The following is a 19,269-nucleotide window of genomic DNA, read 5'->3' on the forward strand; positions in this document are numbered from 1 at the left end:
ATGTGGGGATGGCTTTATGAAAATGTGGAACGATGGCAGGGAGATCTCACCTGGTGCCGATTTCTCTGATCTGTACAAAGCTGTCCAAGGGCGTGGCGTGCCGTGGGGTGTGTGATATCAAAGCATGTGAGTGTGTCTTTGCACCCTGGGTCGTAGTTCTCTAAATGAGGGGAAGAATTGGGATGGGGCAGGATGAGCTGTGATGGGATTGCTTTGTGGGTCAACAAGGACCCTCTATCTGTGGAGAAGGTGGATAAAGGAAAGTTTGTCCATCTCGCTCATAAGGCTAGAATTTGTGGACATCCAATGAATGCTGGAAATTTCAGGACAGAGAAATGAAAAGACTTACTCCACAGCTCATGGTTAAACTGTGGAACTCCCTGCCAGTGATGGCCACCAGCTGGGATGGCTTTAAAAGAGGGTGGAGGAGGAGGACTACCAATGGCTAGCAGCCACAATGGCTTTGCTCTGCCTTCACAGCTGGAGACAGCGATGCTTCTCAATCCCCATTACTGGAAGTTGCAGGAGGGGAGAGGGCTCCTGTGCATGTACTCTGCTTGTGGGTCTGGCTGGCCAAATGCACAGAATAATAATAATAATAATAATAATAATAATAATAATAATTTATTTATTTATACCCCGCCCATCTGGATGAGTTCCCCCAGCCACTCTGGGCGGCTTCCAATCAAGTGTTAAAAACAATACAGCTGGATGCTGGATGGGCCCTTGGCTTGATCCAGCAAAGCACTTCCTATGCTCACTTCCTATGCTTCCTATGTGATAAACTGGGAAGGTTCTGCCAAGAGGATCTCAGCAAACCCTGTCCGTCTGGTCGGAATCTTCCGAGTTACTGTGGCATCAATACACAATGCTGTGCCCTTGAGGGATACCCGTAAGCAGCCCACCTCCATGGTTGTGAACGTCTGATGGCTATGCCAGTTCTTTGGGATCTTTGCTTGTGGAAGTGGTGCAAATCTGCCCACGTGTGATAGCAGACAATGAAATAAATAACAGTCTGCTCAGATGAAAAAACACAAAATAATTTCACAAAGTTGAAATTGAATGTGTATTTTTTTGTTTTCTTTTTCAAAAGCGCCTACTGCTAAATATGACCCAACTCCAATGAAAGAACATCTTATCTGCTGAAAATCCCTCTTGACTGAAGTCCTCATCAAGTAGTCTCAGGAGCAGATAATTGCAGCCAGTGCTTTTCATGCACACAGGTTATGGGAACATGGGTGGGGCAGGCTGAACTCAACCCAGACTGAAAGCATGACAGAATTGAAGCTGATTTTTAAAGAGCCGTTGCCTTGTGGGTGACCACAAATAATTGAGGGTGGCATTTAGTGCTATTGATCATGGCTAGAAAAGACACCTCTATTGGTCTGTCACCCATCCCCCAACTGTATTTCCTGGGTTATGAAGGCACCCTAAAGACGTTAAGGAAAGATTATGGGATAATGCACACAGTGACTTGAGATCTCGATCACACACAGTCTGTAGTCCGCTGGCAGTAGGAGTACAATATGTGCATGTCTTTAAGTTAACATCTTACATTAAAAACCTGACAGTACCAAATTATCCAAGGCTTTTCACCAAAGCCAGACTAAACGTCTTTCCTTCTGCAGTGTTGGATGGCAGGTTGAGAGGCGTTCCCTACCAGGACAGACTTTGCTCGTGTGCTCAAGACATCAATTCCATAAAACATATTTTGCTGCACTGTGCAAAATATGAGCAAACCAGGGCTGAACTGATATTACCGTTGCTGGTACCTTACCCGGGAAAATCAGAGGCTCACTATGTCATGTTCCTATTGGAAGACCGGACAAACGCTAGAACATTAGCAGTGGCAAAGTTTTTAATGGTGTTTGCAAGAACCAATGATCCCTATCTTTTGAACAAAATGCTTGTTTAACCTGGAGGTAGGCTGTATGAATTGTGCATTGCTTTGTAACGATTTGTTGGGTCTCTGGGCCATAATAAAGATTGATTTGATTTGCTATTGAAGTTAATGGACATGGCTGCATTAGGTTTATTTATTTCCATGGGTCTACTCTGAGTAGGACTCAGAAAAATTTTTGAGGGGTGGGAAATTCTGTGACTGAGAGAAGGGACTCAGAGAGGTTCCAGGGAGGGGTGGGGAGGAACTGAAGAACCAGGAAGGGCTATTGCTGCCTAGTGATCAAGATCCCAGGGTCAGTCATCTGGGTCTTTCATTCTTTTTGACTTTATTCATACACATTAATTCATAAACTGTCAGGGACTGGGCAGAGGAGGAATGGTGGAGACCGCCACCCCAACTTGACCCTTCCAGGGAGGAGGAAGTGGAAGACAGTTTAGATTTACAACAGGGGCTTGAGGGAGGTCACATCTCAGAGGCAGATGGGGGGGGGGAATTGGGAGATAATGGGAGATGAGGAGGAGGAAGTACTAGGGGGGCAACAGCTGATGGACACAGTGTCTTTAGAAAGCATTCCTGACCCCCTCTCTCACAGAACCTGTTGAGCCTTGAAAGTCAGAGAGCAAAGAGCTCAAAGACAGAGGGTGCATAGCAGCACCTGTAGAAGTGATGAATGAGGACATGGGAGAGACGGGGGTAGAGGGTGGAGATTCACTCGGGAGAATGGCATTATCCAAGAGGCTGGGTTCTGTAGCCTCTCTCTGTAATTACTGAATTATAAAAGGATGGTAAGAAACATTTCCTTGTCTTTGTGTGTTCCTAGCAACCGGCTGGGAGTTGCTGGCAGTAGCCTGACAATAACAAGACAATGTATAATCACAGATGCCAATCAAAATAAAATACAAGTAGAAAAATACATCTAGTGTGATGGCCTGGGATTCGGACTTGGATGCTGCACCTGAGGGATCCCAGCCTGCACAGGATTCCCCGCCTCCAGAGCCAGCTGAGCCGGGGCTGGGACATGAGCCTGAAGGATCCTCACCTGTGCTGGATCCTAAGGTGCAAGCACCAGCTGAGTCTGCTCTGACTCCTGAGGTGATGGAGGACCCATTGCCTGCAGGTGCTCCACTCTCAGCCCCGTCAGAGGAAGCTGAGGCTGCCTCTGGGTCCGGTAACCCTCCAGCCTCTCCTGAGCTGCAGAGGCTCAGGGCAGAGAGATGGAGAAAACTAAGTTCCCGCAGGAGGAGTGCTCACCTCCAGGCCAGGAGAGGTGAGTCACCAGAGGATTGGGGCTGCCCTACACCTCGGGGCAGATAAAAGCCGGCCAGCCCCAGTCCCAAGTTGCGGGAGCAACATTGTTGGTTGCTAGTTCCTGCCTGAACCCTGTCCTGCTTTCCTGCCTGAGCTCCTGACCAGCCCTGGCTCCCTGCTTGCAAGCCTGTTCCTGACTTCACCCAACTCCCTGCCCTGCACCCAGCTTCAGTTTCTACGGACTGCCTCCACATTGCACGGACCAGACTTGGACCTCACCTCTCGGGTAACCCATGGGACCAGCACATCTAGAATTAAACACTAGGACCACATTTCCATATGAATTTCAAACACTAATAATAATAATAATAATAATAATAATAATAATAATAATAATAATAATAATAATAATAATAATATTGAAAGGTTCCAAGTAACAAAAATGGCTTTATACTCTCCTATGCCTTCTTACTTCAGTACCTTCTAAAAAGACTTCCTTTCTTGGCAAAGATATTTCCTTGTTGTCTGCCCTCTATAATTCTCAACATGTACGGCCCATATTTTCGTTATTCATTCCCTCATGGTTGCTGTTCTCATTTCTTCCCTGGATTTTGGAAGAGGACTCTGGCAGCAGTTAAGAGGTGTTGATGCTTCAATATGTTTCTGTATATGCTGGAAGCCGCCCAGAGTGGCTGTGGCAACCCAGTAAGGTGAGTGGGGTCCAAATCACGAAATTATTATCATTATTATTTTTTGTTAGGATATTTCCATTCCTCCTTAAAAAGGGAACAGGCTGTTGTGTGTCACATGCCTGTTTACTTCCTGCTCACTGGGAGTTTCCGTTTTGTATATAGCTTTTGTTCTGGCTGTTTTCCTCGACATGGATGCAAGGTAGTCATGTTTTTCCTTTGTTCTGACCAACGTTGAATAAAGTTGTAAATATGCTCTCCTGGGTGAACCTTCCATTGTGGAAACTCTGCGAAAAGGGCGGCATGAGTCTTGGAATGCATCTGAGGCTCGTGTCGCTAATTTACTGATGCTGTTTCCACGGGAGACCGGTAGATCGTCTGGAAACGAAGGGGAGGCCTGATGCCTCTGTCTCCCTGGCAGTATCCCAACATTTTAATCATTATGACGTAATGGAACAATAAAGCAAAACAGGTTTGTCTGTGTCCCAACTTCACTGAAATTCCTGCTATTGTGCTCAGGTCCTTCTTGCAGGCAGAGGCTGGATCAAAGCACATCGAAAAAGGTTACAGGAAAGTGTGTTGTAAGCCGCATAATGGGAAATCAAGTTGGTGAAAGACGGAACTCTACAGCACCATCTGGTGTCTCGGTGTTATATTGCATTTAAAACTAATGTAGCTGAGTCCAGAGGCAGATTTAGGGCAGTGTGACCCGTTCCCACACACAGGTCACCAAGGCAAGGGGCATCTTCCCACCTCCCACCCAAAGCCTTTCAGGGGGTTGGAGTAGACGACCAACTCTACAATGCTATGATTCTAAGTGCTCGCTTTGGGTAAGCAGGGCACCAGGCATTGGGAAGGAGGTGTGAGGGCTCTGGCAGGGTCCTATGGCTCTCCCATCTTCTTCCTACATCTGGGACAGTGCTAACTAGGCTTTGGGAAGGAGGTGGGAATGTTACCATAAAGCACCAATGCTGCAGCAAGCAAAGGCTCCAGCAGCTCAGTCAGCTGCTTGTGGCTGGAAAGCCAGACAGGATGTTTGTGACTGTTGCCATGGAAACAAAGGGGCAGTCCATTCTGTACTGAGCACCGGATGTTAGCTCAGTGTGTGTGTCATATGACCCGTACTGGAAGTACATGGGTGGAGTTTCTTCTTGCTGTTGTCGAGTGCAGACGTGTTTCTCTGTACTGATATGAGAGACAGAAATAAAAGATGTAAATAGTTTTCTGTCTGCTTCTTTCCCCTCCCTGGGGGACACCAAAGGGGAGAGAGGGAGAACGGTGTGTTCCTCTCACACATCTGAGATGAATCGCCGGGACCTCGCCTGCTTATCAGCAGAGTGGAGACGCGGGGAGGTCGACAGGAATATCTGCCGGTGCCTACGCTGTGGCACATTCCTCTGACCCAGGCAGAATTCCAACAGTGGCAGCCTTCGGATGGTTGCTGTTTTCTTCGATCCATCGGACATCTGCATGAGAGGCTGGTGAATTGTCCTCCTCTGCTCCATGGAAGCCTGATTTGAGAGGCTGATTCTCTGCAGCCAGAAGCTGACCAGAAGAAGCTGACAGCCAAGCCGATGCCCAAGGTATGAGACTTTAAGGGCTTAGAAGTGTGAATGCAGATTGATTCATTCTCTGCTTCACGGAGAGCGTGTGTGGGAAAGCAGCTCCAACTTAGAAGAGGCCTGCATACCAGGCATTTTTGTGGTTTCCTGTCCGAGGAAAGGAATGCGCTGTTGCTAAGCAACGTCCTTCAGTGAAGGCTGTGCCTCAGAGAGGAGAAATGGAAAGTTACTCGAGAGGGCTGGACAGTCAGTCTATGCCTCAGAGAGGCGAAAACAAAGTTTTGTTATGACTAGGTCCTCACGAACTGCTGGAAGGGACTTTCCAACGCAGCCAGTGTCAGAGTTGCCAGGTGTCAAGAGAGTAAACAAGCCAGCTATTGGATTTTAGAGGCTTGTCTTTTAGAGTCAATGCAAGGACTCAAAATGGATGCCAAGAAGGGGGGGGCTTGCCTTCTCCACCCCTCCTGACCAATGACAATTATTCATCTTGGTCTGTAAAGATGAAGGCCCTGCTGCAGAATCAGAGACTGTTTGGGGTGATTGAGAATCCCATCCCAGCAGCACCAACGCGTGCTTGGGAGTCACAGAATGTGAAGGCTAGGACTGCTATAATTCTGTGTGTCTCAGATGAGCAGCTTGTGCATATACAGCATTTGGAATTTGCGCAAGAGGTTTGGAACACGCTGCGTACAACGCATCAGAGAGATGCCGGTTCTTCAGCGTTGCTGTATTTTGAGAAGTTGACCAATCTGAGATTAGCGCCTGATGGAGATGTTCAAGCGCACCTGACAGAAATGAAGTTCCTGCGTCAACAGATGGTGGAACACAATTTCCGTCTACAGGAGGAAGTGTTTTGCTTCATGATGATAAACAGCCTTAACCGCACCTACAAGGTTGTTGCCAGTCAGCTTGGTTCGCTACCTGCTCAGGATCTGACCGCGGAAAGAGTGTGTGCCGTCGTCCTGAACGAACACGACAGACTTGCTGCACTGGAAGTGAAAGACAGAGGGAGGCAAGAACAGAGTTCAAATCTTCCCACTGCTGATGCTACTGGAGAGCATGCCATAGCATTGAGTGCTGTCCGATGCTATAATTGTGGACAGACTGGGCATCTACAGCGGAACTGTAAGAAGCCGCGACAGTCAAAAGGAGCCAAGAACAGCTCTACGAAGCCTGAGGCGTCAAGCAAAAGCCGTACCAAGTGCCAGATGAAACCTGCAAAGGTGATGATGGCGAAAGGAACCACGCCAGATGTTGGGAACGCATTCATAATCGATACGGGCGCCACGAAGCATCTCTGCCCACACAGAGAACTGTTTTCGACGTTGAAGAAGCAAAGCTTCACTGTGAAACAAGCCAACGGTCAAGAACTGGAAGCGACCGGGATTGGAACTGTGTATCTTGAGAGTCTGAACTTGACTATAAACGATGTTTACCTGGTTCCAGAACTGAAATTTAGTCTGCTGAGTGCTTCGCAGATTGCAAAGAAGGGGCTAAAACTGTACTATGATGCTAAAAGATGCAAGATCTACAAAGATGGAGAACTGTTTCTTACTGCCAAAGAGAAAGATGGACTGTATTTGTTGACTTTTGATCGAAGTGATTACATGAAATGTAATACTTCTGATTCTAACGATATTTCTCTTGCAGGTGTGACCAGTGTGGACACCAAGAAGGTGGCCAAGAAGGTCCACAGAGCTTTTCAGCGGGTGTATGCTGATGTGATTGGTCCTCTAGAACCATCTAGGGGCGGTGCAAAATATTACCTTGTGTGTGTTGATTGTTACACTAATTATTCTTGGGTTTATATGATGAAGAAACCGCAGGAAACTTTAGAAAAGTTTCAGGAGTTTTGTGACAAGGTTAAAAGTATGCATGATGCTAACATTGATTGTCTTTTCACAGATGACATGCCAGTTTTTCTTTTACAGGATTTCCAGAGGTTCCTGGATGGAAAAGGGATAAGACACAAACTTGCTAGTTCCGAAGAAGCATGGAAGAAATGTGTCTGTGTTAGGGTGAACAAAGAATTGCAAAAGGGGATGCATGCGCAATTGCTAAGTTCACATTTACCACATGAATATTGGGCCGAGTCGCTAGCGTCCTATCTTCATGTATGGCTGAGAAAGGTCTCAACAGAGTTGGGATGTTCTCCTTTTGAGAAGCTGTTTAATAGAAAACCTTCTGTTGCCTATTTCAAGGTTTTCGGGTCTCATGTGAGAACAGAAGCTCCAAGTGGGGTAAAGAATGCCAGAGGCATCTTTGTAGGTTATGAAAAAGGTCTCTACAGAGTAATTTTGTCTGAATCTGGTCAGGCGATTCTCACAAAGTTTCTAGAGAGTGCTCCTGAACGGGAGAGAGTGATTGTTCAAACTTTTTCCACAGATGATGATGATGATGATGATGATGATGATGATGATGAGTTTGATCTTATTGAGTTCAGTGGTACTGATGATGATGACACTGATAGCTCAGACAGCTCAGTTGTCACAGTCATTGAGAGGAAATCTCAAATAATGACTAGACCCTCAGAAAAGGAGGATAAACCACTGATTAAGCTTAGTACTGGTTCTCCAGAGAATTCAGAGGCTGAACCAGAAAGCAGAGAAGAGTTGCAACTCTTACGAAGGTCTGAGAGAGCAACGAAGGGTGTACCACCCAAGAGGTATTCAAAGGAGTTTGCTAACCTTGCATATGTTGCTGTTGTAAACGACCAAGGACAGATTGAAGCTGTGTCTGAGTCAGAGACAAAGGCACAACAGAGAGTTGTTAACCAAGGAAATGCGAAGTCACACAACCAGAGAGGTACATTGGTAAAACCAGTGGCGGGTAGTTCCAAGGGTGGAACTGAAACAACAGGGGAATGTTATAAGTATAACAACCGTTTGTTTTCTTCTCTGGATGACGCTTTGCTCGCAGCACGCATTGATACTTTAGGGGGAGTATGTTACCATAAAGCACCAATGCTGCAGCAAGCAAAGGCTCCAGCAGCTCAGTCAGCTGCTTGTGGCTGGAAAGCCAGACAGGATGTTTGTGACTGTTGCCATGGAAACAAAGGGGCAGTCCATTCTGTACTGAGCACCGGATGTTAGCTCAGTGTGTGTGTCATATGACCCGTACTGGAAGTACATGGGTGGAGTTTCTTCTTGCTGTTGTCGAGTGCAGACGTGTTTCTCTGTACTGATATGAGAGACAGAAATAAAAGATGTAAATAGTTTTCTGTCTGCTTCTTTCCCCTCCCTGGGGGACACCAAAGGGGAGAGAGGGAGAACGGTGTGTTCCTCTCACACATCTGAGATGAATCGCCGGGACCTCGCCTGCTTATCAGCAGAGTGGAGACGCGGGGAGGTCGACAGGAATATCTGCCGGTGCCTACGCTGTGGCACATTCCTCTGACCCAGGCAGAATTCCAACAGGGAAGACTCTAGGAGAGGCTCAGTTTGTAAATGTGTCAATAAGTCATATTTCTAAAAGTCACAACAGTCTCTGTCGTGTCGTCTACACTGAAAGGCAGCAGTTCTTCAGGGTTTCCATCCAGGGAAATAGCTGGGATTGAATTTGAGACCTTCTGCATTTGTAGCAGATGCTCCCCCACTGAGCTTGAACTGCTCTCTTACTTGCAACAACGGGGAAGAGGATGAAGACCAGAGCAAAGCTCAGGTAGAGGAACTTCAGGGCTGGAGTTTCCTGAGATCTCTACCAAAGGGAAGGTGCTCTAAGGCAGAAGGAAGTGGAGTTTGGATGGGAAAGGGAGGTTCTCTTTACTTATAGTGTTGTTGTGCCAAAATAAATTGCCTATGCAACCTATTTATATTGGAGAGCTTCCTAAGTTTTACCTGAAGAACAACCTTTCTCATGCTGTTTTCTTTCCATATCAATTAATAGATTTCCTGTCATCTCACAAAAGCTGCTGCCAAATTGACAGCACCTGGATAAAACGGAAGTGGAATTTTGCGTAAGAGCTTGACTGTAATGCAGTTCGATGCAACCTCTTTTGATTGGACTGTTCAGTTCAACTGCAATTGCAAAGACCGGAACAAAGTTCAGGTAAGGGAACCTCATGCCGAAAATTTTCCCCGAGATCTCTGCTGAAGGGAAAGTGCTCTAAGGCAGAAGTCTTCTTTGGATGAAACAATAAGGTTCTCTTTACTTACAGTGCTGCAGAGCCAAAGAGATGTTGAAACATACATTTGACATCCTATCAGAAGGTGGGATAACTTCTGTAATTCTGGGATGTCCAGGTCAAATCACAACTGCTGATAGATATGCAGTCTCCCTGTGACCCTCTGATCATTGTTGGACTATAATTCCCATCATACATGAATTGCAATTCCTACAATTCCTGATTTATTCTGTGTGGGTTGATCCCCAAAGAAGATGGTGATTAAATTATAAACAGCATTGGGATGAGGTGAGCCCATTCATGGGAGCCACTGACACTATCTCGCTATCACACCCACACCCTTTCCTCAGTTCATTTCACTGTCCCCAAAATGGTTTCCTACCATAGTTTCTCCTTCCCACTGTCAATATCTTTCTCAATGACCTATAGGCACCCACAAGGCAGTGGCTTCTGAATAATCAGCTCCATTTAGGTCATGGCTTCAGTCTGGGTTGAGTTCAGCCTATCCCACCCGTGTTCACATAAACAACTTGGCAACAAAACCCAAGCTCTGCCTGGGTGCATGAAAAGCAATGGCTGCAGTTATCTGCTCCTGGGACTCGGGGTGAGGTCTTCTGTCAAGAGGGATATTGGGCAGATATGATGCACTTCCACTGGAGGTGGGTCATTTTAAGCCGTAGATGCTTTCTTTAAAAAATGAAAAAAATACAAATTCTCAATTGCAGTTTAATATGCGTTTAATTAGATGATCATCTCAGTAGACTGATCTTTATTTCATTGCCTGCTTTCACAAATCGATTGATCAGGCCCACTTCCACAACTAAGATCCAGAAGAATCAGCGTAGCAATCAGGCGTTCACACCTATGGATGTGGGCTGCTCACTGACGCCACTCATCTGGAAATACTTTCAAATTAAAACTGGAAAAGATTGGGAAGAAAAGGGAGAAAAGGTGAAAATCGGTGTGCAAAGACCAAAGCCTTTATGGAACGGAAAAGTTTTTAAATCCTGCAAGCAATTCTGCCTCCCCCCCCCTCCTGGTAGAAAAGGGGGTATTTGTTTATTTGTTATCACTTTGGGAAGCTAGGAAATACAATTGGGACCTCCCCATTTGGCAACGGACCACCAGGGAGGGAAGACTAGTCTCCATTAGGACGTCACAATGGAAGAGGAAACATTCAATCTCCGTTTCCACTGACTTGGCTACAAACTTTCCTGTGCTGCCTGTCTACCGTATTTTTCTCTCTATAACACGCATATTTTTTCTCCTAAAAAGGAAGGGGAAATGTCTGTGCGTGTTATTGAGTGAATGTGTGGTCCCTGGAGCCGAAAAATCGGGCAAAAATCAAATCGTGCTTCACGGAGAAGGGAAACCTGAAAACAGGTGGCTGCTTTCCTGCATTCTGCCTCAGGGTCTTACTGCCCACCCGCTCTGTTTCCTTGCTGTGTTTGCTGAAACGGAACAAAGAGCAGGGAAAGCCCCTCCCCTCCAGGCAAGAAGAGGGGAAAGCAAAATGTCATTCCTTCCTCTCTGTGCTCCGGTGCTGCTGAAAACATGCAGGTGGGAGAGAGAGACAGAGAGAGAGAGAGAGAGAGAGCTGGCTGGCTTGGGTGGGTGCGTGGGGGAAATTTTTGCCTTCCTTTCCTCCCTCCCGTTATACCCCACTCCTGCATTCTTAGCCCTTCTGTGTTTTTCCTTCCCTCCCCACTTAAAATGTGGTTAAAAAGCATGGATCCACATGGATCCTCAGGATTTTTGCACTGGGTCACCCCAAATTCACCATCAGAGCACATAGCATGTCCATGGCTACAGCCTGCCCCCCAAAATCATGCACCCACTGTTGCCTGGGGCTGAAATGGTGCAAAAATGTGGTTAAAAAGCATGGATCCACATGGATCTTTGCATTGGGTCACCCCCAAATTCACCATCAGAGCACATAACATGTCCATGGCTACAGCCTGCCCCCCAAAAATCATGCACCCACTGTTGCCTGGGGCTGCAATGGTGCAAAAATGTGGTTAAAAAGCATGGATCCACATGGATCCTCAGGATCTTTGCATTGGGTCACCCCCAAATTCACCACCAGAGAACATAGCATGTCCATGGCTACAGCCTGCCTCCCCCAAATCACGCACCCACTGTTGTCTGGGGCTGCAATGGTGCAAAAACGTGGTTACAAAGCATGGATCCACATGGATCCTCAGGATCTTTGCATTGGGTCAGCCCAAATTCACCATCAGATCACATGTCTGTGGCCATAGCATGAAGCACAAAAATGATACATCCACTGTTTCATTCAGAATGTTTTTTCCCTTGTTTTCCTCCTCTAAAAATGATGTGCGTGTTATGGTCAGGTGCGTGTTATAGAGCGAAAAATACGGTACATTCTAAATTGGCTAAAACGTGTCCCCCTTCCTCAGAATAAGGGGAGAATTGGAAAATTTTCTCTTTGCCATTTTTGTCTTTGGCATTCAGCGAGTTTGGAAGATGAAGGAAGCTGCCTCTGTGCTGGCTGTCGTGGGATTGGTGGAGGGAACTTGTTTTTCTCCTTTATTGTGCCATACTGTGAGACTGACCTTGACATTCTTAAGCTATTATGAGTTCAGAAAGGCTGAGATGTGGCTCCAAAGCTCCTCAATTTGAGGAGTCGGTGATGTCAGTGTTAACTGACATTAAAGAAGGTTTGGATTGTAATACAGCAAGCATAGATAATTTGGGGAGAAAGATTGAACATTCAAGTACCGACTTGAAAGACGTGAAAAAGGAAATAACCACACATGACACAAGGTTGGCATAGCTGGAGACTGTTAGAGTGCCAGACTTGGAACGGTTGCAGTATGAAAATGCTAATTCAATCACCTTCCTTCAGTTGAAAGAAAAAGAATCGTATTTGAGATTGAGGGGGGTCCCCTTTCTGGAAGATGAAAAACTCAGAGAATCTCTGATAGGATTTTTTGTGGAATGTTGGGACTTGAAAAAATAGGAAGTGGAAGCTTGGGTAGAGAAAGCGTACAGATTTGGGCCTAAAAAGGAGACTAAAATAACTTATGATTGCATAGTGGTCTTTAAGACTAAGGAGCAAAGAGACATTATCTTGGGACATCACTACAGTGGTGCCTCGCAAGACGAAATTAATTGGTTCCGCAAGTTTTTTCTTCTTGCGAGTTTTTCGTCTTGCGAAGCACGGTTTCCCATAGGAATGCATTGAAAATCAATTACCGTATTTTTTGCACCATAACACTCACTTTTTTCCTCCTAAAAAGTAAGGGGAAATGTCTGTGCGTGTTATGGAGGGAATGCCTGCGGGTGGCATGCCTACGGATTTTCCTCCTCTAAAAACTACGTGCGTGTTATGGTCGGGTGCGTGTTATAGAGCGAAAAATACGGTAATGCGTTCCTAGGGAAACTGCTTGCCAGGCTGGCGGTGCGGAGAAGGGCTTTTCTCCGCACCGCAAGCCTTCAGGACAGGTACGGGAACAGAGGGGAAGGCGCGCAGCGCTTTCCCTCTGTTCCCAGGGCTTGCGTGGGAGGAGGGTTTTTCCTCCCTGCCGCCAACATTCAGAACAGCATTCTGAATGTTGGCGGTGGGAAGGAAAACCCTCCTCCCACCCAAGTCTTCAGGAAAGCCATCCGATGCCGCGCGGTGGGAGGAGGCGTTCCCCCCCCGTCCGGCATCGGAGCTTCGTTCCAATGCCGCGCACCGGGAGGAGGCGTTCCCCCCCCGCCCGGCATCGGAGCTTCGTTCCGATGCCGCACGGGGGGGAGGAGGCGTTCCCCCCCGCCCGGCATCGGAGCTTCGTTCCGATGCCGCGCAGGGGGGAGGAGGCGTTCCCCCCGCCCCGCCCGGCATCGGAGCTTCGTTCCGATGCCGCGCGGGGGGGAGGAGGCGTTCCCCCCGCCCCGCCCGGCATCGGAGCTTCGTTCCGATGCCGCGCGGCGGGAGGAGGCGTTCCCCCCGCCCCGCCCGGCATCGGAGCTTCGTTCCGATGCCGCGCTGCGGGAGGAGGCGTTCCCCCCGCCCCGCCCGGCATCGGAGCTTCGTTCCAATGCCGCGCGGCGGGAGGAAGCGTTCCCCCCCGCCCGGCATCGGAGCTTCGTTCCGATGCCGCGGGGGGGAGGAGGCGTTCCCCCCGCCCGGCATCGGAGCTTCGTTCCGATGCCGCGCGGCGGGAGGAGGTCCGAGGACAGTGGGGAAGACGCGCTGCACTTCCCCGCTGTCCCAGAGATTTCCCTATGGGCTGTCGTCTTGCGAGGCAAGCCCATAGGGAAATTCGTTTTGCGAAGCGCCTCCAAAACGGAAAACCCTTTCGTCTAGCGGGTTTTCCGTCTTGCGAGGCGTTCGTCTTGCGGGGTACCACTGTATAAAAAAGGCCTCAAAAACCAGGATAGAGCGGTGGTGCTCTTTAAAGAGTTCCCACGTCAATTTTTGAACCTGAGATCCCAATACAAGGACTTGGCAGACATTCTGAGACAAAAGAATATCTTTTTTAGGTGGGAATTTCCAGAGGGCCTATCCTTCAAATTTGAAGGAAGAAAGCAAAAAAATAAAGACTGTTGGAGAGAAGGATAGATTTCTGCAAAAGCACTCGGAAGAACTTGGACTACAAAGCTCACAGTTGCTGGGGGCGGAGGCAGCTTCCCCCTAATTAGACAGCATGGCATTGGGAATTTATTCATAGAAAAAGAGATACTAGACCAGGAAATTACCCAAGAAGAGATAAAGAAGGCTATAAAAAAGATGAAAAACGGGAAAGTGCCAGGCCCAGATGGGCTCTCAGCCAAATATTATAAAACACTAAGTAACCAAATATCCCCAGTCTTAGGTGAAGTGATGAATAATATATTAAAGGAAGGAAGGATCCCGAATACCTGGAAGGAAGCATATATTACTTTGATTCCCAAAAAAGAGGCAGATACTTTGGAAGTGAAAAACTATAGGCCAATTTCACTACTAAATAATGATTATAAGCTATTTGCAGATATAATGGCAGAAAGACTAAAAAAGGTTTTGAACAATAGAATACATAAAGATCAAACGGGCTTCCTCTCAGGGAGACAACTAAGGGACAATGTAAGGAACTTGATAGACATTATTGAATATTTGGATATGAGCATAGATAGACAAGCGGCCTTGGTATTCATAGATGCTGAGAAAGCGTTTGATAACATCTCGTGGGATTTTTTGAAGAAAAGTTTGGAAATGATGGGAATGGGAGAGAAATTTAGAAAAGGCATAGAAGCTATATATAAGGAACAGAAGGCAAAATTGGTAATAAACAACACCACAACAGAATATTTTAGTATATATAAAGGAACTAGACAAGGCTGCCCCCTGTCCCCTCTATTGTTTATAACAGTATTAGAAATACTAAACGAGAGACTGAGGGGGGCAACAGAAGTCACAGGAGTCAGGGTAGGAAAGAGGGAATACAAAATCAAGGCCTTCGCAGATGACATTGTACTAACCTTAGAAGACCCAAAAAACAGTGTAAAAGAAGCTTTACAAAAAATTGACGAATTTGGAGCCGTGGCAGGACTTAAGGTAAATAAAAACCAAACCAAAATGTTAGTTAAAAATTTAACAAAGGAAGAAGTGATAGATCTAGAAAGAAAGACCAAAATTGCGGTAGCTAAGAAAGTGAAATATCTTGGGATCTGGGTTACAGCTAAGAACATAAATTTATACAAGGATAATTACGATGCCACCTGGAGGAGTATAAAGAAAGACATGGAAATTTGGGGGAGGATGAAACTCTCCTTTTTGGGGAGGATAGCTGTTGTTAAAATGAACATTCTGCCCAGAATGTTATTTTTATTCCAAACCATCCCCATACTTAAAGGCCTAAAACAATGTGAAGAGTGGCAGAGAGCCTTGGCAAAGTATATTTGGCAGGGGAAAAGGCCACGGATAAAAATGAAAATTTTGATAGACAAAAAAGAAAGAGGGGGTTTTTCTCTCCCGGACCTAAGCTTATACTATGAAGCGGCTTGTATATATTGGGTAAAAGATTGGATAAAACTGGAGAATAGAGAGCTACTGGACCTGGAAGGCTTTAATAATTGGTACGGATGGCATTCGTACCTTTGGTATGGGAAAGTGAAAGTTCACAAGAGTTTCTTAGACCATATTTTTAGGGGACCATTATATCAAGCATGGGAAAGGAACAAAAACCTCCTTGGAAGAAAGACCCCATGGTGGATTTCACCAATAGAGGCCTTAACGATTAAGAAAATAAATATGGAGGAGATAAATGCCACCTATGAAGAAATGTTAAGAAAAACTGACCAAGGGCCCAAACTCAGACCTTATGAAGAAATAAAAAATTTATTCACTGGTTGGCTGCAATACCACCAGGTGAATGATTTGTTAAAAGAGGATAAGAGGAAGGCGGGTTTTGATGATAAAAAATCAAAATTTAATATAGAAGTAATAGAAGGCAAAAATAAAACCCTGTCCAGAATTTATGATATATTACTAGAGTGGTACACAAAAGATGAGGAGGTGAAGGAGGCAATGATTAAATGGGCAATTGATTTTGGTTATAATATTGATTTTGAAAGGTGGATAGAAGTTTGGAATTGTAACATAAAGTTCACAGCATGTATGGCACTGAGAGAAAATATTTGGAAGATGCTATATAGATGGTACCACACCCCTGTGAAATTGGCCAAAATGTATAGATTAAAGGATAAGAGATGCTGGAAATGTGGCGAGGTGGAGGGTGACCTATATCATTTATGGTGGACATGTAAAAAGGTGAAAGGCTTTTGGGAATTAATTTATAATGAACTTAAAAAAATATTTAAGTATACCTTTCCCAAGAGGCCTGAAGCCTTCCTGTTGGGAATGATAGATAAGGAATTAAAAAGGAAGATAGGACGATATTCCTCTACGCCACCACAGCAGCGAGAATTATGTTGGCACAATATTGGAAAGTGGAAACCATCCCCAACATAAAGGACTGGCAGATTAGAATGGTAAACTATGCTGAGCTTGACAAACTAACAGGTAAAATAAGAGATCAGGATGAACAGAAATTTCTGAAAAATTGGAGTAAATTTTGGAAATATATTGGAATAAATGCTTAAAGTGAATTGACGGGGTTAGAACAATACGACCAGCAAGTGAACTTAAGACTATAGGTTGAAAATCAAATACGTAATGGAAGGAGATATTCGATACTTATCAAAAGGACGGAGGGAAGTTCAGATTGTGTGTTTTTCTTTTTTCGGACGTGTGGTTTTTCTTTTTTTTTCTTTTTTCTTTGTAATTTTTTCTCTGTATTTTCATATATGTCTGTTTTTTGTGCATAACTTCAATAAAAATGCATTTAAAAAAAAATATTAATGGAATGTAAATGGTTTGAATTCACCCCCAAAAAGGAGACCAATTTATCATATTTTGGAAGAAGAGAATTTGGATATAATTTGTTTACAGGAAACTCACAATATAAGACTACATAGAAAAATACTGATAAATAAAAGATTGGGTCAAGAATTTATTTCTTCAGATAAAGTCAAAAAAAGAGGAGTGGTTTTCTATATTAAAGAAAAATGGAATCCATAATTGGCATTTAAAGATGAGGAAGGAAGACACATAGTAGTTGAAATTACAGCACAAGGTGAAAAATATTTGTTATTAGGAATCTATGCACCTAATGATGGCAAAGTGGAATTGTTTAAGAACTTGGAAACAAGTCTTTTGGAATATATGGATTACAAATTAATACTGTTGGGGGACTTGAATGGAGTTGCATCTACTTTGATGGACAGGACTCAGAGATCAAAGGTATCGAATTCTGGCAGACTACCTAAGGCTTTCTTTGACCTAACTGACAAATTTGATTTGTCAGACATATGGAGAACCAGAAATCCAATGGAAAAAGTTTTCACTTTTTCCCCCAGATACAAACCAAGTATTTTCAATAATAGACTACAGATGGATATCCAGAGACTTGGTTCCTAAAGTAACAAAAATGGAAATTTGCCCTAAAACTTGCTTGGATCATAATGCAGTTTTTATGGACTTAAAAATGTTTGTACAGGGTTCCTTCAGATGGAGAATGAACGACGACTTGTTGAGAAGTATGTCAATTGTTAATAAGGCCCAAAAAACCCTAAAGGACTATTTTGAACTTAATATGACCCAAGGAACGGAAACAAGGGTTATTTGGGAGGCCAGCAAAGCAGTAATTAGAGGGTTTCTGATACAACAAAATTCAACTAGGAGAAAGTCACAGAATGAGAGAAAAGATAAAATTATGGAACAACTAAAAGACAAAGAGAAGAAACTCAGAGGAATCCCAAAGAATTTGCAGATTCAAAAAGAAATTATGGTCTTACAGGTTCAATATTCACAGTTAGTAAATCAAGAAATAGAATGGAAGTTGAGAAGGATGAAACAAAGAAATTTTGAATCTCCAAATAAATGTGGGAAATTATTAGCCTGGCAATTAAAGAAGAGACAAAAGCAAAGTACTATCACAAATATTGTAACAGAAGAAAAATCTATAGAGAACCCTGCAGACATAATGAAGCACGTGAAATAGTGGTGTAACAAGGATCAGACAGACACAGCAATTGGAGAAAAGAAGGTGAGGTTTTATTGCTGAGCAATAAGGGACCCAGATGGAATCCTTTCCAAAAGTCTGGGACCCTGAGAGATACAAGTCCTGAGGTTATATACCTGAGCAAATCACATATCATGAGACAGTCCCGAACGCCAGCAAAAAATAGCCAATTAGCGTGCTTCTTGCCATGCTCCTGATCTTACGCAGAGTTTTACTCCTAACTTCTGCTTTCCATTGTCTGCACAATGATGCACAATGATGTACAGTCTGACCTTTTCCCTACTTCTGACAGAACAGGGAAATAAGGCTTAGGGAGGGAATCTCCTGGTGCTACCTCCCCCTTACGCATCTGCTCTGTGGGGATTTTTGTGGTTAGGCCCCTTCCTGTTTTGTGGACCATTTTAGCCTGTAGTTGAGGGGGATATTTGTACCAGCGGCTTGTGCTTCATGGCTTCCCCTTTCCTATAGGGTACAGGATGTTACTAGGTGAAAGGTCGGTTCTGGACTTGCGGTTCCAAGCAGTTTGCAGTTAGCTAAGGCAAAAGCTTTTCTTGATACAAATGGATTATAAATTACTGTAAACCCTGATTATATGTGAGCATATGTGAATATATTGATTACTGATAACTGATTATATGAATAGCATAAGGGTAGCCCCCTTTCCTTGCTTCAGTAAGAAAATGTTTTTACAAATATTATAAACAACTGTATAAAAAGGACAAAGAGGATTTGGTAAAAATTGAGCAATTTATAAAGACTAATGGTTTGCTGCAGATACTGGAAGATAAAAAGATCCTACTAACAGGTTCAGTTATAAGACAGGAAGTGGAACAGGCAATAAACTCAATGCAACTTGGCAAGACCTGATGGTCTATCAGTGAAATATTACAAGACACTGAAAGATTGGCTTATTCAACCCCTGGTAGAAGTATCTAATTTGATTTTACGAGAGGGCAAAGCACCTGAAACCTGGAAGGAAGCTTATATCACTCTGATTCCTAAACAGGGTCAAGATAGATCCAATGTTAAAACCTATAGACCAATCTCCCTACTCAATGTGGATTGTGAAATTTTGGCAAATATAATGGCTAACAGGCTAAAGAAGGTTTTATCTAAGTATATCCACAAGGACCAGGCAGGATTTCTGCCTGGAAGACATGTGAAAGACAATATT

The 19,269-nt window shown here is 44.6% G+C and overlaps 2 long non-coding RNA genes across 3 annotated transcripts in view; both read left to right on the forward strand.

The window, feature by feature from the left end:
- The window catches only part of LOC308584176, a 109,578-nt gene extending 100,962 nt beyond the window's left edge, over positions 1 to 8,616 (forward strand). For both annotated transcript variants that reach the window (XR_014006575.1, XR_014006576.1), the window contains exon 2: positions 8,032 to 8,616. This is a non-coding gene — a long non-coding RNA (uncharacterized lncRNA). The remainder of the gene's footprint in view (positions 1 to 8,031) is intronic.
- LOC308584265 overlaps positions 1 to 19,269 on the forward strand; it is a 189,867-nt gene that overhangs the window by 140,294 nt on the left and 30,304 nt on the right. The window lies entirely within an intron of this gene.

This window comes from Podarcis bocagei, assembly GCF_964188305.1.
Source record: "Podarcis bocagei genome assembly, chromosome: 3".
Classification (NCBI taxonomy): Eukaryota; Metazoa; Chordata; class Lepidosauria; order Squamata; family Lacertidae; genus Podarcis; species Podarcis bocagei.